We start from the raw sequence: 26,876 nt of genomic DNA on the forward strand, positions 1-26,876 counted from the left end.
GTTCACTGACATCACGCAACTTGGTGTCCTCCCTCCAGCAACTTTTATATATTAAGCTTCACTTCTAATTATAAATAAACCTGTCCACCATTCCAACTCCACCCTCTAAAGGATTTCAGGCAGCAGTCAAGAGGCAGTCTGAGGGGCAGGCAGGGGGAAGGGGTATTTCATTCAGTCTTTCCCACATCTTAAGTGTCCTCTGTGATTCTGGAGCTGGAGGAAATGGCTGGGAACGTTAGGCTCCAAAAAGCCACACTGCCAGTCACAAAATTGACTTGGGCTGTACACAAATTTCATAAAGCAAAACTGACTCACTCCGTGTTAGAAAGGTAGAAAATGTTCTGTTAGCCCAGTTCACATCAGTTTACAACTCAGGGTAGAACTCCCTTCCCTTTTGAAAACTGCCTTCAGGCTTTTAAGAACCACAAACTGTGCCTCCCCGGCCAGCTCATTCAGGGCCCTCAGCTCATTCAGGGCCCTCCCGGGAAAGGCTGAACCCATTCAGGAAAACGTGTTCCCGAGGAGCTGCTCCCTCAGCACCTGCAGACATTCCAGAGTTGAAAGTAAGCTCATGCTTTTGGGAGTTCAAGCCCATGCCCCTGCCATCCTGGTTTTATTTACCTCCTCAGTGCTGCACTGGAATCCTTTCTCCCCTGTCCTTTTTACTTTGATTTTCTTAGATTTACAACAGAAGTACTCACTAAAGCCGATCCACTCCCTATGGCTTAAAATTGGTCAGCGGTGAGACAATATAACAGAACTGAAACTCGAAACTGTGGACAGACTCACTTTTCTGGAGATGAGTCTGCTTATTTAGGGTGACAGTGCGTTGTCAGTATTCTGGAACTGGCAGAATCAATTTCCTTCCCGGTATTTTTTACCTCAGCCCCCTCGTGGGGGCGGGGAGGCGGGGGTGTTGACGGGTGTGCAGAGCAACTTGAAAACCTTTACAGGCCTATACATTCTGGTGGGAAAAGAGTTACTGGTTAAGGCAGGGAGCTAATGTGGCCTGACTCTCACCAAGGGCACTCTGAATGCCAGGAATTCCTAAGTGTTGGCCCCGGGGGTGAGAAATTCCTGCTGAGTGACAATGAGGGGGGAAGGTTTAAAGCAAATTCTTCTGCTTATCCCTAGGGAGACATCTTCCATAGACCGTAGCCCGTTCTTTGTTCTTTTCTTTCTCTTTTCTTTTCCTTTTTCTTTCCTTTTTTCCTTTCTTCTCTTCTCTCTTTTTTTACCATAAAAGATTTTAGTTTATTTAACAAAAAAGATCTTTTACTAAATTATCTTTTGTATTATATATTTTCAATAACAATGTGGCACAAGGGGCACAGGGAATTCATTTTTTTTTAAGACTATTTATTTATTTATTTATTTATGAGAGAGAGAGAGAACAAGCTAGGGAAGCTGCAGAGAGGGAAAAGCTGGCTCCCCACTGAGCAGGGAGCCTGGTGCTGGACTCAATCCCAGGACCCTGGGATCATGATTTGAGCCAAAGACAGATGCTTAACAGACTGAGCCACCCAGGTGCCCTGCCTGGCACAGGAAATTCTTTATGTTAATGTTATAGCTCTTTGGTTGAACTCTAACACCAATATCTGCTTCATTTTAAATTTTGTTTTAGTACAGTTTACACACAATGTTACATTAGTTTTAGGTGTACAACATAGTGATTGGACAAGTTTATATTATGTTGTGCTCACCACAAATGTAGCTACCATCTTTCACAAAAATGGACACACAGATGAATAGAATAGAGAGCCCAGAAATAAAACCACACAGTCAATTAATCTATGACAAAGGAGGCAAGAATATCCAAGGGAGAAAAGTCTCTTCAATAAATGGTGTTGGGAAAACTGGACAGCAACATGCAAAAGAATGGAAATTGGACCACTTTCTTACACCACACACAAAAATAAACTCCAAATAGAGTGAAGGTGGCCCATTCTCACCACCCATTCCTTCCATCCCATGACTCTGTCCTATCTCAACAATTTACTTCACACAGCCAGACACTTTCCCATGGTGTGCTCTCTGTCCCTTGAGTCTCCACGTAGCTTGGCTCCTCCAAATCACAGCTGTCTTGGCCCAGTGCCATCCTGCAGTAGAGTTCAACCACCTGCCCTAAGTTCCATCTCCCACCCTGCCTGTGTCACCCTCTATTCTGTTACCCTGTTTTATTGTCTTCGTAGCACCTATCTCTCTATGAAATGATCCTGTGTATTTGTTTCTGTGGTATGTTTTGTTTCTTGCTTTCCCCACCAGAGTGTAAAATCCAGAAAGTCGGGAACCTCATCTTTCTGATTCACTGCTACATCCCCAGTGCCCCATTACCCTAGGGGCTCAAAATACTTGTGGAATGAATGAATATATGACTAAATGGGAATCACTGTAGGTAAGAAGATATCAACTATATTCAGAAATGGAAAGTCTATGAGCCCTTGGTTAGCTCCTTTATGTATCCTACTTCTGTAGTTCCATAAAGAGAGTAGGTAAAGGTGCATATATGGAATCATATTTCTCAGGTCAGGCTGTGAAGTCAGGGTGATAAGGTAAAGTAACTGACTTTAAATTATCACATATTTGGATACATTTCTCTGACATCCAGCTTATCCAAGTAGGTAAGCACACAGACCCTGAAATGCACTGCTGAGGCCATAGTCTGGCTATATAATTGGCTTACTAGTGGACCTTGGGAAAATTAGCTTTTCTGTGCTTCACTTTCTTTGCCTGTAAAATGAAAATAGTCAGATTACTTCCCGAATCAGATTGTTGTGAAGACTGAGTTAATTTAAATAATATGCTTAAAACAGTGTCTATCATGTCCTAGCACTATAAACGTTTTCTTTTTTTAACATTATCCTTCTCATTTTTTATACTGTACTTCTAATTCATGAGAATTTGAACCATTTTTTGGTCACAGATTCTGAGAGTCTGGTGAAGCCTACAGACCATTTCTCAAAATAATGCTGTTAAAAACATAAAATAAACTACATTATATTATGAAGGAAAGAAATACACTAAAAAATATTTATCAAAATTTAAAAAAAACTGTGATATAGAGGGGCACCTGGGTGGCTCAGTCAGTTAAATGTCTCACTCTTGGTTTAGCTTAGATCATGATCTCAGAGTCATGAGATCAAGCCCCTCCTTGGACTCCATGCTCAGCAGGGAGCTGGCTTGAGCTTCTCTCCCAGGCATCTGGATGGCTCAGTTGGTTAAGGGACTGCCTTTGACTCACATCATGATCCTGGAGTCCCAGGATTGAGTCCTGCATCGGGAGTCTGCTTCTCCTTCTGGCCCTCCCCTCCCTCATGCTTTCTCACTCTCTCTCTCTTTGTCTCATTCTCTCTCTCAAATAAAATCTTAAAAAAAAAAAGAGAGAGATTCTCTCCCTCTGCCCCTCCCCTGCTCACTCTCTCTTGTGCATGCTCTCTTTAAAAATAAATAATCTCTAAAGAAAACTGTGATATAGAGATAAATTTTCTTTTTGAACACATTAAATAATAAGATATATTGGCAGGAGTCATAACCATCAAAATTTTAAAGTAGTGAAAAGTATAAACAATAGCTCAAGATATTGGCAGCAGCAATGAAAATTTTTGTGATTTCTATTAGCAACAAAACCACAGTTATTGCTAATACCATGGTGGTCATCACTAATAATTGAAGGGAAAGCTAAATTCTAGTTAGAGGTTAGGGGGCGCCTGGGTGGCTCAGTTGGTTGAGCTTCTACTTTTGGCTCAGGTCATGATCCCAGGGTCCTGGGATCAAGACCCGCATTGGGGTCCCTGCTCAGCAGGAAGCCTGCTTCTCCCTCTCCCTCTGCCTGCTGCTCCCCCTGCTTGTATGCTTTCTCTTTCTGTCAAATAAACAAATAAAATCTTAAAAAGGAAAATATTCTAGTTAGAGTTTAAAGAAAATGAAGATGCTAATTTTTTTCCCCATTGGAGTTCAAAGACACTGATGGTATCCACAGCTGATGTAATCCAAAGTAAGAATTTCTGCTATCGGTACTATCAGCTCCTCTAAGAGCTATCCCAGGGTAGTTTGACAAAATATACATAATTTTGTATGTGTATTTTTAGAAATGGATGTGATTTGACTCCTAGGCATATAATCAATAAAAATGTCCACGCACACACGCACACAAGAATCCTTATTACAGTCTGTCTGAAATGGCAAAAGACTATAAATAACCCACTTATCCATTAACAAAAATCTGTTAAAATAATTTTATTAATTTGCACCCTATGGGGCACCTGGGTGGCTCAGTCGTTAAGCGTCTGCCTTCAGCTCAGGGCATGAGCACAGGTTTCTGGGATCGAGCCCCGCATCGGGCTCCTCCCCTGGGAGCCTGCTTCTTTCTCTCCCACTCCCCCTGCTTGTGTTCCCTCTCTCGCTTGCTGTCTCTCTCTCTGTCAAATAAATAAATAAAATCTTAAAAAAAAAAAATTGCACCCTATGAAAGACAAGTGTTTTTTTGTTGTTGGTTTGATAAGGAAGAAGATGAAAGCTAAAAATTGGGGTGCCTGGGTGGCACAGCGGTTAAGCATCTGCCTTCGGCTCAGGGCGTGATCCTGGCATTATGGGATCGAGCCCCACATCAGGCTCCTCCGCTATGAGCCTGCTTCTTCCTCTCCCACTCCCCCTGCTTGTGTTCCCTCTCTCGCTGGCTGTCTCTATCTCTGTCGAATAAATAAATAAAATCTTAAAAAAAATAAAAATAAATAAAAGCTGAAAATTGTCTCCATGTACTGACATAGAAGACACTCTTAATAGCATCATTCCATTTTTGTAAAAAACACAGTTAATGGTATAGGTATACAAGTTACTGTGGTTATGGGGGTGGTTGATTATGGGAAACTTTCACTTTCTACACATATTGGTAATTCTTTTTCCAATAAACCTGTATCTCCAATTATCAAAAATATGATGATTATTTTTGAAAAATCAAGCCCAGCCCTCTCAGGTTTCCTGGCATCCAGAAACATATTTTAATGAATGTAAAACCAAACATATTTATTACTATTTGCATGTCTGTGGGAAGTCTCAGACAGACAACCTCTGGGGCTTTTCCCAGAATTCCTATGTAAAAATGATGCTGTGCTTCTCAAGCCACGGTCTATTGGTTTCGTGTTACTCAGATATGAACTAACATTTAATCTCAAAAGCTTTGAAATCTTTTTGGTCTATTTGGTTTAGTCTGCTAATATTCCTGTTTCTGGACCCCTCTCTCTACCCCACTCTTTAAGATTGCTGCTCCTTAATGTGAACCAACTGCTTAAACAATGTCCAGCTGCCCATTGCTTATTCTTTATTCTACCTGCAGCAAAGCATTTCTTTACATTCACTGCCCTCCACAAGCTCAGCCCATTCCTGCCATCAGGCCTCATCCTGCTATTAGGGAAGAGAGCAAACTTCAGGTTAGGTAAGCTGTTGTGGGCACAGCAACTATACAGCTATACCTGCATATACATATTTAACCATCACCCTACAATGCCAAATCATGACAACAATTTGTTCCAGAAATCCATGCTTCTAAAAACAAAAAAATTTCCACCTCCTCTTTCTTTCATTTGCACAACTCATCACCTTTCAACTCCAGAAAATCAGCTCCTGCCTACACCATGCTTCTCTCTAAAGTCTCCAACAAGCTCCATGAGTGCTGCTGTTCTTTTCTTATTTGTCCTCATGAAATCTGATACTGTTGCTCATTGACACATTTGTGGAAGTCTGTCCTTCTTCACTTCTGGAACATCATGCTATTGATTTTCTTCTTTCTTCTCCTTCATGGATCCTTCTTTCCCACCCTTAAAGGTCAGCATTCTTTAGGGTGCCATTTATAGCTGTAGAACTGTGACCCATAAGCACCTCCAAACTCGGCCTATGAAATCCTAAATTTAGCATTTTTTCCCCAGATCCTCTTTTCTTTATTCTCCACTTCCTATTCCAATGCACAATACCTTAGGTTTTTATTTGTTCAAGACCAAACACTGAACACCCCATTAGAATTCTCCCTCTTACTCAGCCTCATAACCCAAACTCCCTTTTGATTCTATAGCTTTTACCTCCTTAAGTCTCTTCGATCCATCCATTTTACCCCCTTATTGCCTTAATTCAGTCACATGATTCCTTGCCTGGGCAACCACAGCACTCTCCCAACTACCCTTCTTGCCTGTATTTTGGCTAGCCTCTATTTACAAATGCCTATACGATCTTTCTAAAACCTAAGTACAATTATGCCATGTTCTTAAATTTTATAGATGCCCACTGCTTTTAGTATAAAACAGTTCATTGATCAACCAAGACCTTTCATGATTTAGTTTCTGCCTACTTCTCTAGGCTCATTTCCTGCCATACCCACCACAGATGGCTCAGTTCAGCCATGAGACATAGTTTGCTGCTTGTTCCCTCTGCATCTATGTCTCATGTTCATGCATTTATACAATGGTTTCTTACTTGAAGTACCCAATTTCCACACATACCCCACTACCCCATCATCACACATATCCATACAAACATCTGATGTAAGTCTAGCTAATGTGAAGCTATCCTTGAAAAGTCAGTTGTCACCTACCCATAGAGCTTTCCTTTATTCTCACCTCTTACCATCAATCTAATTTAAATCTATCCTGTGCTATCATTACCATGGCTCCAACTACATGGTATTACCTCCTACATTGGGCCAGAAACTTCAAGCACAGAAAAAATGTCTTATTAAGTTCCATATCACCAGTACCTATTGGGTACTCCGCAAATATTTGTGGAATAAATAAACAGATGATTTACTTTATGATAGAAACCCCATTCACTCCACTACTCAGTCCCCACACTGCTCATCAGCTCATGGACTCTCTTCCTGACAAGTCTCCTCCATGCCACCATAAGAATAAAGTCTAAACTTCTTAATCTAGAACCTAAGACTTCATACCTAATTTCAAACTTCCTTTCCAGAACTATTTCCTACCACATTCCCTGCCATGAATCATTTGTTTTAACCCTTCTCTATTGTGCATTCTTCCCTGAATTCTTATAGTCTCATTTCAGACCTTAGCTTACTAAAGGAAAACAAAAAATCAGGGAAATTGGTAAATTCTGCTCACCTCAGGAAGAATTAATTTCTCTTTCCTTTCACTTCTAATACAAAATTCTTTTATTTAGTGTTAACTATATTTTGCTTTTTTTATATATAATTGCTCCCCTTTGAGTTATAATGTCTCTAGAGACAGAGAATTTGTCTCACTCCTCTCTGCTCACTCTTTTCTATTCCTAATCCCTGACTTGCAAATGATTAGTAATCAATAAACATTTGTTAAATCACATATATTTATAAAACATTTGTTAAATCACATATATTTAGCTTTACTATATTTTACTTTATTTAAAAACAAGTTTAAATTGTGAATCCCCTAAAGCAAAATTATGCCTAAGTTCCATATTCTATACTATACCTGGTTTACTCTAGGCACTGCAACTTCACAGGAGACAAACAAACAACCAGAAAATCTGGTCACAGGTAACAAAAGCCAAGACTGATAAGGGAGACTACATGAAACTAAAAAGCTTCTGCACAGCAAAGGAAACAATCAATAGAAGGAAAAGTCAACTTATGGAGTGGGAGAATATATTTGCAAACCATATATCTAATCAGGGGTTAATATCCAAAATATATTTTTAAAAAACTCCTACAAGTCAATAGCAATAATAATAATAATCTGATTAAAAATGGTCAAAGGGCTTGAATAAACTTTTTGCCAAAGATGGCATGCAAATGACCAACAGATATATGAAAAGGTATTCAACATCATTAAGTATCAGAGAAACACAAATCAAAAGCATAATGACAGCTCACCTCACATCTGTTAAAATGGCTATTACCAAAGAAACAAAAGAGTACAAGTGTTGTTGTAGATGTGGAAAAAAAGGAACATTTGTACACTGATGGTGGAATGTAAAGTGATGTAGATATTATGGAAACCAGTATGAAAGTTCCTCAATAAATTAAAAACAGAACTAACATATGATCAAGCCATCCCACTTCTGGGTATATATGCAAAGGAAGTGAAATCAGAATCTTGAAGAGATATCTTCAAAAAAAGCCTGGATAAAGATGATGTAGCATACAGATACAATAGAATATTATTCAGGCTTAAAAAAGAAGGAAATCCTGGGGCACCTGGGTGGCTCAGTCAGTTAAGCATCTGTCCTCCATTCAGTCATGATCCCAGAACCTTGGGATTGGCCCTGCATCAGGCTCCCTACTCAGCAGAGAGTCTTCTTGTCCCTCTCCCTCTGCCCCTCTACCCCTCTCCACTCATGTTGGGGCTCTCTCTCTCTCTCAAATAAATAAATAAATAATCTTAAAAAAAAAAAAAAGAAACAACATGGATAAACCTGGAAGACATCATGATAAGTAAAATAAGCTAAACACAGAAGGACAAATACTACACGATCTCATATTTATGACGAATCTTAAATAGTCAAACTCGTAGAAGCAGTAGAATGGTAGTTGAGGGGAAAGGGAAATGGGGAGATATTGGTCAAAGGGCACAAATTTTTAGTTGCGCAAAATGAATAAATCCTAGAGATCTACTGTACAGCACAGTGCCTATAGTTAACAATATTATAAAGTATACTTAACTTGTTAAGAGGGTTTTATGTTACATGTTCTTATCACAAATAGTAATAATAATATGTAAAAGTGGGAGGAAACTTCTAGAAGTGAGGGATATGTTTATGGCATTGACTAAGGTGATGGTTTCATGGGTATATACTTATCTCCAAATTCACCAAAAGTACACATTAAATATGTACAGCTTTTGTATGTCACTCATACCTCAATAAAGTGTTTTTTAAAAAAAAAAGCCTGGAAAATACAAATGTCTTTTTTACAGTGACAGAAAAAAAGTTCCCTAAATATCTTAATAACATTATTACTAACCAAAAACAAGGTACAATTTAATATATAAGAATGGATATAATACGTGAGAGTAATAATAATAATATTCAATTAAGAAAGCCATGCTTTCTGTGAAGGCAGGAGATTGAATATATATTTCCTTTATTGACTTTAGAAGAAAAGAAATATACAAAGAGTTACACCTCAAGATCTATTCATAGGTATTTTTAATAAAGATTCAAGGATGTCAATAAAGCCAAAGCAAGCAGTGATACTGGAAAAGACAAATCTCTTTTGGGGACATTTATAGCCAACAAAATAAGAATTTCTTTATTAATGCAGAACTCAAAGTTGGCATCTCTGGTTTTCTTTTCTTTCTTTTTTTTTTTTTTTAAGATTTTATTTATTTGAGAGAGAGAGAGTGGGGAGGGGGCACGGGGGTCGAGGAGTAGGGGGAGAGAGAAGGAAAGAATCTCCAGCAGACTCTGTGCTGAGTGCAGAGCCTGACTTGGGCTTGATCTCTTAATCCTGAGTTCAGGGCCCTGAGATCAGGGCCTGAGCCAAAACCAAGAGTTGGACGCTTAACTGACTGAGCCACCCGGGGAATCTTTACATCTCTAGCTTTCTTAAAACAGCTTTGAATTTACACCCCTAAAAATGCATTCTCTCCTGTCAGCCTGTCCTCCAGTTCTTCCATTCCTCTCAGAAGCCCAGGGAATTTCCAATGTTCTCCTGTGTCATTGACCAAAGATGAGCACATCAACTGTGGTAGAAGTTGCTAGCTCCCTGGTGACTGTGTCAGAAACTCATGTATTTCTCCAGGTATTACTCAGCATGCAATACATTCAGTAAATAACAATTTTGGCCTCCATTATGGTTCAGACAATAACAACACAAACGAATCTAGGTAAAGGTGGAGGTTGGAGGTAGGGATGAGGTCAGGGTGGTAAAGGGGAGAGAGAGAAACAGTGATATGAAGGGAAATCCCCTTCTTGACTCTGGGCACAGCTTTTTTTCCCTCTCTTTCAAGTATCATTTTGCATCAAACACAGCTTAATGAGCTTAATCCTCTCTTAGGCCCTGTGGTTGGGTTACAAAAAAATTTTCCCAAACTTATGAATCGATCTATTTTTATACATGGAAAACAACTGGAAAATAACATAGGGCATTTTATGATCAAAGGTCAGTTATAATCAAATGATTCAGAATTCTTGCTTTGAATGGTCAGGATGAAGTGTTGCAGGAGCCAGAATTTATTAAGAAAGTTTTTCTGGTGAACCTGGAGCCTAAACTTGTTTTGGAAATGTAAACTATTTTGAAAGGCAGAGTACAGGCATCAACATGTCAGAAGGAGCTTGGCTAAATAAATTGGGCTTGCTTTCTTACAAAATCCTAGAAATTTGAAATATCTTAAGGATTTCTCAAAGGCCAATTTATCTTAGGCTTTACCTCAATTCTGTTTGCCTTCCCAATTATTTAAAAACCCTAATAATAAATTTACTTTGATGTTATGCTTAGTAACCTCTCTTTGTGAGTTCCTAGGAAACGTGAGAGGAGAAATAATAAAAATAAAATCTCAAAAATAAAGTGGTTCTTTTCCTCTTTCACTTTCTCTGTCCTTCCTGAGCAATGTAGTATAAAGACATCGGATAGGGATAAGCCAGATAGTCACTAAAACATGGGGTGTAGGAGGAACATCTTGATATAAAGTGTTGGGGCCCATAAGTGGCAAGGGTGTTGTCCACACAGGAATCATAACTGAAGAAGGGTGAGTAGATAGTCCATGAATAAGGGTGGCTTGACAGGACGCTTGGGTGAATCAGTCAGTTAAGCCTCTGCCTTCAGCTCAGGTCATGATCTCAGGGTCCTGGGATCGAGCCCCATGTCAGGCTCCTTGCTCAGCAGGGAGCCTGCTTCTCACTCTGCCTGTCACTTCACCTGCTTGGGCTCTCTCTTTCTCTCTGACAAAAAAATAAATAAAATCTTAAATAAAAAAAAAAAAGGTGGCTTGGTGTGGGTGGGAGAGCCCGAGCAGGGTTAGTAAAACTTCCACAATAGAGGGAGGCCTGAAGTGGCCCAGTGAAATTGAAAAGGGTACCCAGATAAGTGTATAAACTGTCCATCCTTGCAGGGAGCTGGGAGGAAGATATGATGTATCTGAGTCCAAGAAAGATAAAGAGGGCACCAACACAGAAGATAGTATAACGTAGGGCTTTGAGGCCTAAGTGGTAGTTAAGGGGGGGTATCAGGGTATCTGCATGGGAATGCAGCTTGGCATGGCTTTCAGGAGTCTAAGTAGGCTGATAAGGGTATCCACATAGGTGAGAAGCCCTATACAAGTTGTCTGTGTCCAAGTGGGATGAAGAAGGGCAGTCCAGTGTCAAATGTTATAAACTGAGCAAGGTGAGAAGAACATTAGAACCTATTGCTCAGGGCTTCAGCCTGAGGATGCAGTCAATACAAGACATTTGAGCTGAAGTGGTGTTAGGTTGAGGTCCACTTAGAAATTAGGGCAGTGACAATAGGAGATCAGTTATAAACAGGGAGGTTGATCAAATAAGAAGCATATTCAGGATGACAGAAGCCTACATTCTCATTGTTGGAACAGAGAGTTACAAATATAGGAAGGAAGAAAATTGGAATAAACCATGTGGTGTTAGATTGGAATTAAAAATAATTGGCATGAAAATATGGATTTTAATATATATATATACACAGAGATATAAGTGAAAATGTGTATGTGTACACACACACACACACACACACACACACACACACAAATACATATATTCCTCGCTAGCTCTGTTCATTGAAAGGGCTTGGGAGCAGTGACATCCCAAGAACAATGAGCATATCCAGCTTCCAGATCATGGTGTCTAACTATCGTCCACTAAAAGGACCAGAACTCCTTACAGAAACATCTGATTCTGTATCTGGGATAGGAAAAGCACAAAATGAGCCTGGAACATCTTGCTAGGCTATAAAGTAAGAAAGTGCTCAAAGAATGATAAGCTTGTATCAACAGACACAGAATCCAGATTGGCTCCTACTGGCCAAATTACAAATAATTTCAACAACTAAAATAAATAATGATAGTAATGCATTTTAATCTATTGAATAAAATGGGAATCCATAAAACTAGGTTAATATAAATAAGTGAAAAGATAAATAGAGAGTTTGATTTGAAATGAAATATTTACTTAGTTTCAAAGTCTCCCCCCACCCCTATATATATGATTTATAAAGGGGAAACAGTAACTTTACAGTGGATGATATCACCTTAGTGTGGTGAGATTACCTTAATAAAATGATCAAATTGGCACTATCAATATGGCAAATCAAAATTGTATGCTGCCTGATGGGATGCGATGAGAACACAGCATCACTTCCGTGCTGTTGCCTGCCAAAGAATAACCTGAGTCTGATCATGATGAAACATCTGAGAAAATCAAACTGAAGGACATGCTACAAAATAACAAATCTGTCATGTTCCAGAGTGCCCAAGTCACGAAAATCAAGGAAAGATGACTAAAGATGGAAGCACACTGGAGAGACACAAGTAAATGCAATGCGTAATTCTGAACTGGATCCTTGTCTTATGAAAGACATCATAGGGACAAAAGCTAAAACTTCAATAGGGGGATAGGACAGGGTGGTACAAGTATGTCAATGGAATTTCCTGATTTCTACAGTTGTTAACATGTGGTTATATAGGAGAATGCCCCTGTTTGTTAGGAATACAAGTTTTCAAGTAGAGAAGAATATCTTGTCAACAACTTACTCTCAAATGAGTAAGCTACTCTCACTTTTGAGTATTGTAACTTTTATTTAAGTTTGACATCATTTCAGAATTTTAAAATGGCAATTTGGTCATACCATATGTTCTGGGCTGGCAAGGGTCTGACTGACAAAGGCCATAAGTGGAGTCTCTGCTGAGTGACTCAGCAGGGAAGGACACAAGACTGTGGGGCAGCATACCCTACCCCACCCAGCGACTGAGGGAATGACACATCTGTGTGTTCTCATAGTAGAGATGTCCTGATATACGTACAGGGCAGTCCTTTCTCATTCTGAGTCATCAGGTAAAATGGGCTTCCATCGATCTTTTCAGTAAAAATGATAAAAACAAAAAAAACAAAAAAAACCCTTCCCTTGGGCCCATTCTCATGTAGGTGAGCCTCTAGTAATGGGACGGGCAGGGAACAAACCTGAATTTAGAAAGTTAAAACTTGGTTTGACCTTGGCCTCTCTGAGAACCCATCCTTCCTACTTCACTGGTTGCTATGAGCATCAAATGAGATATGTGTGGCAAGTCTTTATGGAGAGCTATGTAAATGCTAGTATTACAGTGGCTGTTCCCCACCATCAGAGCTTACATGAAGGAAAGTTAAGAAGTATATGAGGTTGTTTTTGGTTTCCTTTCTCTATTTTCCTTTTCCTCACTTCTTGTAGCCTTCTGAAACTACCTCCAAATATCCAGTGTTCTCAGCAGCCTACTCTACTGCTCTGTCTTGACCCCCTTGGAAGTATCTTTTTATCAAAATTCTAGTTGCTCAGCCAGCAGAGGAAAACATATGCCTCAATCACATATCTCAACCACTTTACCATGTACTAAGCCTGTAGGGGCAATCCAGAAGGTATATGACACAAAGTTCTTGCCCTCAAAAAGCTTGCACTCCAGTTGAATTACTAACACGTCTAGGGAGGGTTTTCACTTTAAAGGAGAATATTTTAAAAGGTAATATTTTGATGTCAAAACACAAATGTCCAAGTGAGCTAATTAAGCCATAGAACAGATGAGTCTAAGCCCAAAGCATGGTATGGGGATGGGAAGGGAAGCAGAAGGATGGATGGCCAAGGGAAAGGTGACCGTTCTCAAACCAAGTCTCCCCAGGTCTGCCACCTAGCTTCTTCACTTGTAAGTACAAATATGTATGGTACTTACCTCATGAAGTTGTTGGAAGATTAAGAGTCGATACTTCGAACAGTGCCTGGTATTTAGTAAGTACTAGGTAAGCACTAAATGTTAGCATCAAATTATGAAGCTGTGGAAATAAGGCAGTTCTAGGCAGCAAATGACACTGCTTTAATGAGAAGGATGAGGAAAAGCAGGAGGCACTGGAGAAAGACAAGGAGAAAAACACTAAGTATTGTATCACCTACAGGATCTCAATTTTAAAGCCTTAAGGAATAATAATGAATCCTTAAAATATCCTTAAATATTTTAAAACTTAAATAATAATAATGAAACCTTAAACTCACTGCCTGTGAAATCACTTGGCCCATGGCAAAACCTATTCACATGTAAGGTGTATGTATGCAAATATATTTACTGAAAGAACAGGAAAATGAGGTTTGGGCTTACACAGGGAGAATAACATTGTTTTTATTGGTTTTAACCATGTGAATATTAATACTCAGACACAGACATTCACAAACTATCAATATCAGACTGAGAATACAGGGTTTCAGGGACTGTGTTCAATTTCACCATATCCATGATGTCAGCTTGGTTAGATCAAAATTTTCAGGGTTGCCACCATGGCACATTTGGCTTCACTACTCCTTTATATTACTATATCTATTTAAAGCCAGGTGTGCCTTCTCCTGGGTGAGAGGGAGAGGAACAACTGAAGCTGATCATGAATCCCCTTGTTTGGTTTTCCTTTCTGAAAGCAATAGGTAGCAGGGTCTAAAAGGGAAGTATAAGGAATAGCATGACTGAGAGCAGAACCATGTCTTCTTGTGTCAATCTTGTTCTAAATATTTAGCAGGAAATTTTACTATCCAAGGCATGATCCACCAAGCCTTTCCGTGAAGCCCCTGCCTCCGACAAAAACCAACCCTCCCCCAAGCACAAACAGCCATATTAAGGTCTCCTTTGCTAATAACAACAGTATGATAGCTCCAAAATGTGTTCTCTCATTTATAGGTTGAAGTTAATAATCTGAGCACATGAAATACCATTCATTTATATTTAGCTATTTAGATAGAAATTAAACTATGCTGGTATAAATGGTAATGGTAAAAAAATGATAATTTTTAATAACAGCTAGATCTATTGAGCAGTTATTACATACTAGATACTGTGCATTATCCAATCCTCACAAAACCTATGAGCTATATAATATGATACCCACTTAACAGATAAGAAAACTGAGACTTGGAAGAGTTAAATACCTTGTCCAAGTTATACACTTAGAAAAAAACAGAACCAAGATTTTAATTCAGACAGTTAAAAATTAAAGCTCTGAAGCCTACCGAATAGGAGAAGGTATTTGCAAATGATATATCCAATAAAGGGTTAATATCCAAAATATATAAAGAACTTATGCAACTCACCATCAGAAAAACAAATAATCTGATTGAAAAATGGACAGAAGACCTGAATGGACATTTTTCCAAAGAAGAGAGAGAGAAGATGGCCAACAGACCCTGAAAAGATGTTCAACACAACTAACCATCAGGGAAATAGAAATCAAAACCACAATGAGATATAAAAATCAAAATATCATATGATCCAGGGACACCTGGGTGGCTGAGTTGGTTAAGCATCTACCTTCAGCTCAGGTCATGATCCCTGAGATCAAGTCCCACATCAGGCTCCTTTCTCAGCGGGGAGCCTGCTTCTCCCTCTACCTGCTGTTCCCCCTGCTTGTGTTCTCTCTCTCTGACAAATAAATAAAATCTTAAAAAATATATATTATATGATCCAGTAATTTCAATATGGTATATTTACCCAAAGAAAATGAAAACACCAATTTGAAAAAGTATATGCACCCCTATGTTTACTGCAGCATTATTTACAATAGCCAAATTATAGAAGAAACCCAAGTGCCCATCAATAGATGAATGGAGAAAGAAGATGTGATATAGATATATAGATATAGATACAAACACACAATGGAATATTACTCAGCCATAAAAAAGAACGAGATCTTGCCATTTGTAACAACATGCGTGGACCTAGAGGGTACTACGCTAATTAAAATAAGTCAGACAGAGAAAGACAGATACCACATAATTTCACTTATATGTGGAATCTAAAAAACAAAATTAAGGAAAAAAAAAACAGAAAGAGACCTACGAATACTGAGAACAATCAGGTGGTTGCCAGAATGAAGAGGGGGTGAAGGAATGGGCAAAACGAGTTAAGGAGATTGGAAAGGACAAGTTTTCAGTTATAGAATGAATACATCATAGGGATAAAAAGTACAACATAGAGAATATATTCAATGGTCCTGTAACAGTGTTGTATGGTGACAGATGGTAACTACATTTGTGGTAGGCACAGAATATATATTGGTGAATCACTATATTTTACAACTGAAACTAATGTAACATTGTGTGTCAATTACATTCCGATTAAAAAAAATGTAAAGCTCTCATTCTTAACCATTTTACTAGGCTAATTTTAGTATGTTTTAGTAGAATATTCAATAATATTTGGAAGCAATAACTTTAAAAATACTTTTATTAAGCTTTGGTTTCAAAATAATTTTAGATTTTAAAATTTTAATTCCAGTATAGATAACACACAGTGTTATAGTAGTTTCAGGTGTACAATATAGTGATGCAAGATTTCCATACATTACCCAGTGCTCATCACCACAGGGGCACTCTTTCACCCCCCCCCCCCCACACACACCTCCCCTCTGATAACTATCAGTTTGTTTTCTATAGGTGAGAGTCTGTTTCTTGGGATGCCTCAGTGATTCAGTTGATTAAGTATCTGCCTTCGGCTCAGGTCATGATCTCAGAGTCCTGGGATCAAGTTGGGCTCCTTGCTCATTGGGGAGCCTGCATCTCTCTCTGCCTGCCACTCTCCCTGCTTGTGCTCTCTCTCTCACTTTCTCTGACAAATAAATAAAATCTTTAAAAAAAAAAGAGTCTGTTTCTTGGTTTGTCTCTCTTTTTTCTTTGCTCATTTGCTTTGTTTCCTAAATTCCATGTAAGAGTGAAATTATATGGTATTTGTCTTTTTCTGACTGATTGACTTATTTAACTTAGCATTATAGTTTCTAGCTCCATCCATGTTGTTGCAAATGGCAAGATTTCATTCTTTATTATGGCTGAATAGTATTCCATTGTATATAATCCTCTTTGTCTGTTCATCTGTCAAAGGACACTTGGGCTGCCTCCATAATTTGGCTATTATAAATAATGCTTCTATAAACATAGGAGTGCATGCATCCCTTTGAATTAGTGTTTTTGTAGTTTTGGGGTAAATACCCAGTAATGTGATTACTGGATCACAGGGTTCTATTTTATACATTACTCAGTTCTATTTTATACATTACTCATAATGATCAGTGTACTCTTAATCCTCTTCACCTATTTCACCCATCCATCCCCCCACCTACCTCCCCTCTGGTAACCATCAGTTCATTCTCTATAGTTAGGAGTCTGTTTTTTGGTTTTTCTCTTTTTTATCTTTATTCACTTATTTTGTTTCTTAAATTCTGCATAGGAGTGAAATCATATGGTACTTGTCTTTCTCTGACTGGCTTATTTCACTTAGCATTATATCCTCTAGATCCATCCATGCTGTTGCAAATGGCAAGATTTTGTTCCTTTTTATGACTGGGTAATATTCCATATACACACATATGTATATATATGACTATTTATATCTGTATATATACCAATGCTAATTCATTCATCTATCATTGGACACTTGGCTGCTTCCATAATTTGGCTATTATAAGTAATGCTGCAATAAACATAGGGGTACATATATCTTTTTGAATTAGTGCTTTTGTATTCTTTAGGTAAATACCCAGTAGTAGAATTACCAGATCATACGGTAATTCTATTTTTAATTTTTTGAGCAACCTCCATACTGCTTTCCAGAGTGGCTGTGCTGGTTTGCATTCTCACCAACAGTGCACAAGAGTTCTGATCTCTCTGCAACCTCACCAACACCTGTTGCTTCCTGTGTTGTTGATTTTAGCCATTCTGACAGATGTGCGGTGATATCTCATTGTGGTTTTGATTTGCATTTCCCTGATGATGAGTGATGTTGAGAATCTTTTCATGTGTCTGTTGGCCATCTGGATGTCTTTGGAGAAATGTCTGCTCATGTCTTCTGCCATTTTAATCAGATTATTTGTTTTTTGGGTGTTGGCTTGTTTATGTTCTTTATATATTCTGGACACTAGCCCTTTATCAGAGACATCATCTGCAAATATCTTGTTCCATTAGGGAAGTTACCTTTTATAATTTTAGATTTATTATTCTGCTGTTGCATAGATAGTACTGAGAGTTCCCACATGTCCTTCATCCAGCTTCCCTTAATGTTAATATTACATAACCATGATACATTTATTGAAAGTAGAAATTAACATTAGTTCAACACTATTACCTAAATTATAGACTTTATTCAGATTTCTCCAATTTTTTTTTTTTACTGATATCTTTTTCCCATTCCTAGATGCAACCCATTTAGTTGTCAGTGTTCTTCAATCTGCAATAGTTTCTTGGACTTTCCTTATTTTTCCTGACTTTGACAACTTTGAATGGTATTACTTAGATATTTAGTAAATGGTTCTTCCATTTGGGTTTTTGGAGGCTTTCTCATGATTACACTGAGGTTACGAATTTGGGGGGAGGAATAACACACAGGCGAAGTCCCTTTTCATCACATCATTATCAGTACACGATATCAACATGACCTATTACTCGTGATGTTAATTTTGACCACTTGGTAAGGTTGTGTCTGCGCCATTTCTTCACTGTAAAGTTATTATTTTTCCCGTCATTAGAACCAAGTCACTAAGTCTTACACAAGGGGTGGAAATTAAATATACACCACCTGGAGAAGGGAACATCAAAGAATTTGTGAACATATGTTAAAACCACCATGGCAATTCATATTTAGGGAGTTACTTCAACATTGTGTGAATATTCTTTTTCCTTAAAATTTTGGTCACTAATTTTAGTAATCATCAGTGGGCATTGCCTGCAGCAATTACTACTCTCATGTTGTAATGCTGACTTTGATTTCCCTCATTGCTTCCATATTTATTATTTGGACTTCTTCTGCAAGTGGAATTTGTCCATTCTTCCACGCTTATTTATTTACTCAATCATTTATATCAAGATATATAAATTCAGTATGTATAAAATCAGTATATATAAACTACACATTTTAGACCCTAATTTTATTTATTTATTTAAACGTCTATCTAGAAATAATTTTAGATTTACAGTAAAGTTACAAAGAGTTCCCATATATCCCTCCCTGTTTCTGTTTCCACTAAAGCCATCAGCTTATATTACTATGGAATATTTGCCAAAACTAAGAAACTAACACTGACACATCACTATTAAGTTAATATGGTATTAACTTAATTAAGTTTCAAACTCATTTGGATTTCACCAGTTTTCCTATCAATGTCTTTTGCTGTTCCAGGAGCCAATCTAGGATGCTATATTGCATTTTTTGTCCTTTCTCCTTAGTCTTCTCTGGTCTGTGATGGTTCCTTTCTTCCCTATCCTCTTCAGGAAGGTTTTATAGATGTCATGCATCTATAAAATGTGGTTTGATTTATTTAACAATCTTTTTTATTTTTATTTTTTTTAAGATTTTATTTATTTATTCGACAGAGATAGAGATAGCCAGCGAGAGAGGGAACACAAGCAGGGGGAGTGGGAGAGGAAGAAGCAGGCTCATAGCAGAAGAGCCTGATGTGGGGCTTGATCCCGGATCACCAGGATCACGCCCTGAGCCGAAGGCAGACGCTTAACCGCTGTGCCACCCAGGCGCCCCTGATTTATTTAACAATCTTCATTACATCCTAGGATCCTCTCAATCTCCTGGTTGATTTTTTAAAAATTTGCATACAGTGAAGTTCACTCTTTGTAACATACACTTCTATAGGTTTTAGCAAAAGCAGAGAGTGATAAATCCATCACCACAGTACCATTCAGATGAGTTTCATCACCCCAAAAATTCCCTTGTGCAGCCCATTTGTAGTCCAGCCTCCCTACTTCCTCAAACCTTTGGTAGGAAATGATGTTTTCTGTCTCTATAATTTTACCTTTTCTAGAATGTCATATAAATGGAATCATACAATATGTAGCCTTTGGGGTTTAGCTTCTTCCACTCAGAAAAATGCATTTAAGATTCATCCATGTTATTGCATGAATCATCAGAAAGAAAAGTTTTAATTTTGATAAAGTTTAATTTATTAACTTTTTCTATTATGGATCATGCTTTTGGTGCCATATGTAAAACTTATTGCCAAATTGAAGATCTCATAGATTTTTTTTCTTATGTTTTCCTTTAGAATTTTATGGTTTTATCTCTTCCATTTAGATTTATGACCCATTTTTAGTTAATTTCTACGTATTGTATGAAGTAAAGGATCAAGGTTCACTTTTTGCATAAGAATACCCAATTGTTCTAGGACAACTTATTAAAAACACTATCCTTCTCTTATTAAATTGCCTTGGCATCTTTTGTTGAAAATCAATTTACTATATATAAGTGGGTATATTTCTGAGCTCTCTTGTTTTCCTTTGATTTCTACGTGTCTCTTTAGCTCAATACTCAACTGTCCTCATTACTGTAGCTTTACGATTATAGCCTTATAAACTATATAATTTTTAAAATCAGAAAGTGCAATTACTCCAGCTTTGTTCTTTTTAAAAACTGTCTTGGCTATTATAGGTGTCATGAGCATGCTATGAAAGCACACACACAAGTTGTGTCTTTCCACAACGTCAGCTTTATTCAGTCATAAAGCAAGGTTAACATAATTATAAAGCAGGCTCAGTATTCCAAACTCAGTGACATTTCACCACATGATTAACTTGGCTTCTTACACGGTACACAAAGCAGAACAGAAGACATGTCACACAAACAAGATAACAGAGGGCGTAGGAAGTTAATGATCCAAACACTAAGTCAGTCTGTGGGTGCACAGCTGAGATAAGGCCTCAGTCCAGTCCGGTCAGCTCTAGGCACTTATTGCTTATTATGTTCAAGCAGTGAATGATCTCAGTTCTATTTGGAGATCAATTGGGCAGAGCCTTTGATGGCAGCTGCATTTTTAAGTGATCAAAGAGAGGAGTCATGTTTGAAAAGTCTGACAGTTTGCTGCAAATGCCCTTCCTTTTTAAAGAATTTCATCAGTCTTGGGTCCCTGCAGGCCTCCTCTGCTTTTGCTGTCAGATGATGCTGGTCTTGGCGATGTCTCACCATGGCTGCCCTTAACTGCTTGTGTCATTGCTTCACACAGGTCTCTGCTTGACATGAGTGATTCCGTATTGCTCTCTACGATAGGTCTTTTGCATTTACATGCAAATTTTAGAATCGGCTTGTCTTTCTACAAAACAGCTTGATAAGATTTTGATTGAGGTTACACTGAATCTATATATCAATTTTTAGATAACTGTTATCTTAAAAAGATTATGTCTTCTGACCCACGAATATGAAATACCTGTTCACTTAGTTGGGTCTCTGTATTTTTTTAAATTTAATTTTATTTTTTTATTTAAATTCAACTAATTAACATATAGTGTATTATTAGTTTCAGAGCTCATTACATCATGTGCCCTCCTTAATACCCCATCCCCCCATCCCTTCCCCTCCAGCAACTTTGTTTCCTATGATTAAGAAACTCTTATGGTTTGTCTCCCTCTGATTTAGTCATTTTATTTTTCCCTCCCTTCCCCTATGATCCTCTATTTTGTTTCTTAAATTCCACATATGAGTGAGATCATATAATAATCATCTCCCCCTGATTGACTTATTTTGCTTAGCATAATACCCTCTAGTTCCACCCGTGCCATTGCAAATGGCAAGATTTCATTTTTTTGATGGCTGAGTAATATTCCAGTGTGTGTGTGTGCGTGTGTGTGTGTGTTTAGTTTGGCTATATAGATATATATAGCCAGTTTGGCTATTGTGAACACTGCTGTTATAAACATTGGGGTGCAGGTACCCCTTGGGATCACTACATTTGTATCTTTGGGGTAAATATCTAGTAGTGCAATTGCTGGGTCATAGGGTAGCTCTATTTTCAACTTTTTGAGGAACCTCCACACTGTTTCCCAAAGTGGCTGCAACAGCTTGCATTCCCACCAACAGTGTGAGAGGGTCCCCCTTTCTCCTCATCCTTTAAAACATCTGTCATCTCCTGACTTGTTAATTTAGGCATTCTCACTGGTGCGGGGTGGTATCTCATTGTGGTTTTGATTTGTATTTCCCTGATGCCAAGTAATGTTGAGCATTTTTTCATGTGTCGGCCATTTGGATGTCTTTTTTTGGAGAAATATCTGTTCATGTCTTCTGCCCATTTCTTGATTGGATTATTTGTTCTTTGCATGTTGAGTTTGATAAGTTCTTTACAGGTTTTGGATATTAGCCCTTTATCTGATATGTCATTTGCAAATATCTTCTCCTATTCTGTCAGTTGTCTTTTTATTTTGTCGACTGTTTCCTTTGCTGTGCAAAAGCTTTTTATCTTGATGAAGTCCCAATAGTTCATTTTTGACTTTGTTTCCCTTGCCTTTGGAGACGTGTCTAGCAAGAAGTTGCTGAGGCCAAGATCACAGAGGTGGCTGCCTGTGTTCTCCTCTAGGATTTTGATGAATTTATTTAGGTCTCTTTAATTTCTCAGAGAATAAAGTGTTTTTTGAAGATGAAATTGTAATAACTGACAGTTTAGATACACACAGCAAAGCCACAGGATTTAGAACTATCTGATGTATTTTAATGTAATGGCAAATATATATATATATATATATATATATATATATATATATATATATATATATATATTTCAAATCCTCTCAAGGAAATGGAATTTAGTAATTGATATCATAATAACCCAAAGTCATTTAGAGAGTATCTAATGCTATCTAGTGTGTCATTTAATAAAGCAAAACAATATATACTTTTTAGAAATCTTTTAATTAATAGTGGTAAAAATAAATTAAACTATGGTACTTTTAAGTTTCAGTTAAATGGAAAATTCACTAAAAAGAAATACATCATTTCCAATTATGGTGAAATACTGAGAAACCTCTACAAACGACACCCTTTTATCTCATTTTAGATGGGCAGGCCAGGTTTCTCCTGCCTGGGGAACTCCCTGAGAGAGAGACAGTAAGAGTTTTTCTTTCACTATATTTAGGGCTTTGCAGGATGTTGTTTGATCTTGTTTGTGATTTCAGAAAGTGGCTGACAATGTGCAGGTGCCTCTAAGAACTTCCCACAAGAAACACAATCTGTTTTCTCTCGGCAAAGAAAAAAAAGAAGGAAGCCCCAGTTTTCTTGTAGATGTACTTTGGTTTCAAAGAGCAGACATGAAAGTTGTCAGGTTTGTTTTTCTCTTTCTCACAACACTATATAAATCTCCTTTGATTTTACAGCTTTGGTAGTTGGAGAAGTTAAAGAACAGTAAAGAAACTTCAATCATTGTGGACAATTGTTTCATGAATCATACTTCTGTATTATTCTCTGCAGAATGTTCCATTAAATGGATATCAGAGCCTAACTATATACTTGAACTATTCCACTCAATCAGGGCTCAAAGAAATAGGCATGGTCTCAAGAACTTTTTCATAGTAAGTGCTATACAGGTTCAGCCCCAGCTGAGTATACCAGTGAAAAATGTTCTTTTTAAAAAAATTCCTGTTGGCTTAAAAAAAATTTTCTTTCCTGAAAGTCGAATTGGTATATAATGTTATCACTGAGAAGGCTGAATATGGGAAGAGAAGAAAAATAAAAGCTAAGCCTGTGGAAGATACAAACCATTTAGCATTAATAAATCTTGTTATTACTGAAAAACATCTGGATTCCAGGAAGTCATTGGTCTTTTAACCATTTCTCTAATCCTTGGTAGCAGAGAAATAATATCTCATTACAAGGCTTGTTTTTTGTTTGTTTGCCACGGTGATTATGGCCTTATTATTATGGCCTTACTATGGTGATTATTTATTTCATTTTGCCCAGAAAAAAAGGAAAAAAAAAACCACAAAAACTGTAATCAGTGTTTGCTGTCAACATTAACAAGATGTAACATTTTTTAGTAGTTAACTTTAATTTACCTTAATATTTATATCTTTAGTATATTATATGTAATGTTGGGTGGGGAACCAATTTAATATGTTTGGCATTATGTGAGGTGGGGGTCTCCAAAATCAAAAATACCTAGGATCAATTGTTGATCTTAAAATGACTTTGTCATTCAGAGACTGGGTGGGGGGAAATATAATAATGTATAACAGATAGATATTCTTCAAAGAGTGGCTCTAAAACCATCACAATCATAAAAGCCCTATGACATTTGCAGCGGTTGATTTGTTACAGATATGTCCCTATACCCACCGTCCTCATTACTTCATTCCATGCTGTTGCAGGTATAACTAGTCTCTCTGCTTCCCTGTCTCTTCTTTGCAGCAACAGATTTAATTTTCTAAAGCACATCTTTCATCATGTCACTAACCTGCTCAAAACCATGTAGTGAAGTCTTTACTACTAAGAGGAGAAAATAACAGCTCTCTAACATGGCCATAGGGTAAAAAGCACAATCAAGCTCCACCCTTTGGTCCTTACCTGCTGACCAGTCTCTGAAGCTCCTTGGCTAAGAGGATGTTCTTGGGGTGGAGCCCCGAGTGAAACAATGATGTACCAATGCACCATCTTCGAAGAAACAAATTATCTGTCCTGATTTTCATCTATAAAGCTTTGTTTGCTTAGCACTAGGCCTATTTACTTATTTTTAGAACTTCTTTTCCTATACTTATTAATTCATTTAACAAACCTACCTTGATCTCCTATAAGGAAGTCATCAGGTTTACAAAGATAAATAACACTCTACACTTAAAGAACATATAGGTTAATGAGGGAAACAAAATAATTGTAATTCTCAAAGAGGTGTGATCAAGGAACACAAATAAATAGCCCAAAATTTGGTGGGGAAGGGTGGGGGGTTTGACTCACTCTGTTTTCAAAGTCCAGAAGGAGTTATTCAAATTGGGTCTCAAAAAATAAACTGGAAAATGGCAGACTGGGCAGAAAATAGGCATTTCAGGCAGAAAAAAACTGCCTACATTATGATATCAAATGGCTTACTGCATTCAGGAACTTCTAAATAGCTCTTTCTGGCTGATCAGCAAGAGATGAGGTATGCAGCTAAGCAAGGGTCAAAACACAATGAGTCTCATGAATCACAGTAAGAATTTTAGACTTTATTATGCAGAAAAGGGAGTAGTTTAAGCAAGAAATTACATGATCTGATTTTCCTTCCAGAATATGGTTCTAGCAACTCTTTGTCCCATTTGACCTTTTAAAGGCTTCAGCTGGCCCATATTACTTGTCATGGAAGTCACTTAAACAGGGTACCTGTCCTCTACCTTGCAACACATCCTCCATGTCCATCACTTACTCCAAAGCTTCTCCATCAGATTTCTGGGACTCTTTGTCCCATTTGGTTCCATGTTCCATCTTCTGAGTCTCACCATTCACTGATGATGTTATTTTAGACCTTTTACCCTTCTGGGTATATTAGCATTTACCTGTTCGCAAGATGCAATGTAATTCTGGGGTAAAAAGTTCTGCCTTACATGACAAAATCCAGTTCAATCTTGACCTCTTGAACATAGCTTCTTTCTAGAACTTGTCTAACTAGAATAGGGACCAAACAAAAGTAGTAGGCAGGCTAAGATTAAGGCAGGTTAGAAAGGAGACAAGGAGGATAGTTGTGAAACTACTGCAATGATTATATGTGACATAACTAAGAGGAGGAATATGGGAAAGGGAGTGAAAAAAAAGTCAAATAAGCAAGATCTAAGAGGCTAAGGCATAGAGGAAAGACTTCTGGATTCCTTACTGGGGTGAGTAAGTAGTCCCATTCACTCAGCTCAAGAAAACAGAGGAAGCAAATCTGAGGGAGAAGTCTATGAGCCCAGTTGTGAATCTCTTGAGTTTGTAGTGCTAACACACATTTTGAGGGGAATATTCATGGGCCACAAAACATCTAGGTTTCAAATTCAGGAGAATCTGCACTGGAGATCTGGCAGTAGTGAAAGAGAAAGCAGGAATGAGATCATCTACAGAGAGTGTTCAGAGTGAGGAGAGGATAAAAGGTGAAGTCTTGTGGAACAAAAACACATAACAAAGGAGTAAAAAAGATAATATCCAGTGAAAGAGACCAAGAACAAATGGCCAGAGAAACCAAGCACTAATGGCCAGAGAGATAGAAACAAGATGCATTCTTGAGTAATAGATTTGATATTTAGATATGTTCTGTTGACATTGGAGAGAGCAGTTTCACCGAAGTTATAGGGATAAATTATTTTACTGGAAAAAAAAAAAAAGAAACCTGAGGAAGTATTTACAGAAAACATGGATAACTTCTCCAGAAGATTATTAACAAAGGAGTGAGATGATGCTCTAGCTGCTTTTATTGGATTTGGGTGGGGTGGGGTGTTACATTATTTTTATAAATAGGAAAAGCTTGAATGTATTTCTATTCTTCGAGAGAAGGAGCCACTGAAAAATAATACTGGGGGTGGGGGGCAACTGTTGAACCAAGACACCACCGGAGGCAGAAGATTGCATATGGATAAGAACTTCACATCCGTGAAACAAATGAAAATGGGCAAAAATAACTACAAATAGTAAGTTTGCAGATGTGGAGGTGAAAACAGAAAGTTAGTATCTGCTCACGCTGATATTACCTTCGATATAAGAAACCTGTAAGTTTTACATTGGTAAAGGATTGGCATTGCCACTGGTGGAATTGCAGGAAGAACCCACTAATGGTTACAAGGCAGTTAGTGGCATTATCTTGTCACTCCTGTAATTTCCTCCAGCAGCTGAAATGTAAGAGTACAGAAAGTGGATAACATGGAAAAAAGTTCAGATTTGATCATGTAGGACTGACTGATCCCAGCTGAAAATCAGTAGAACAGGTATAGGGGAAGTTGTCTGAAAGAGAAGAATTTAAGTAGTGCACCA

This window comes from Ursus americanus, chromosome 2, assembly GCF_024610735.1.
Source record: "Ursus americanus isolate L20-20 chromosome 2, mUrsAme1.1.p, whole genome shotgun sequence".
NCBI classification, from domain to species: Eukaryota; Metazoa; Chordata; class Mammalia; order Carnivora; family Ursidae; genus Ursus; species Ursus americanus.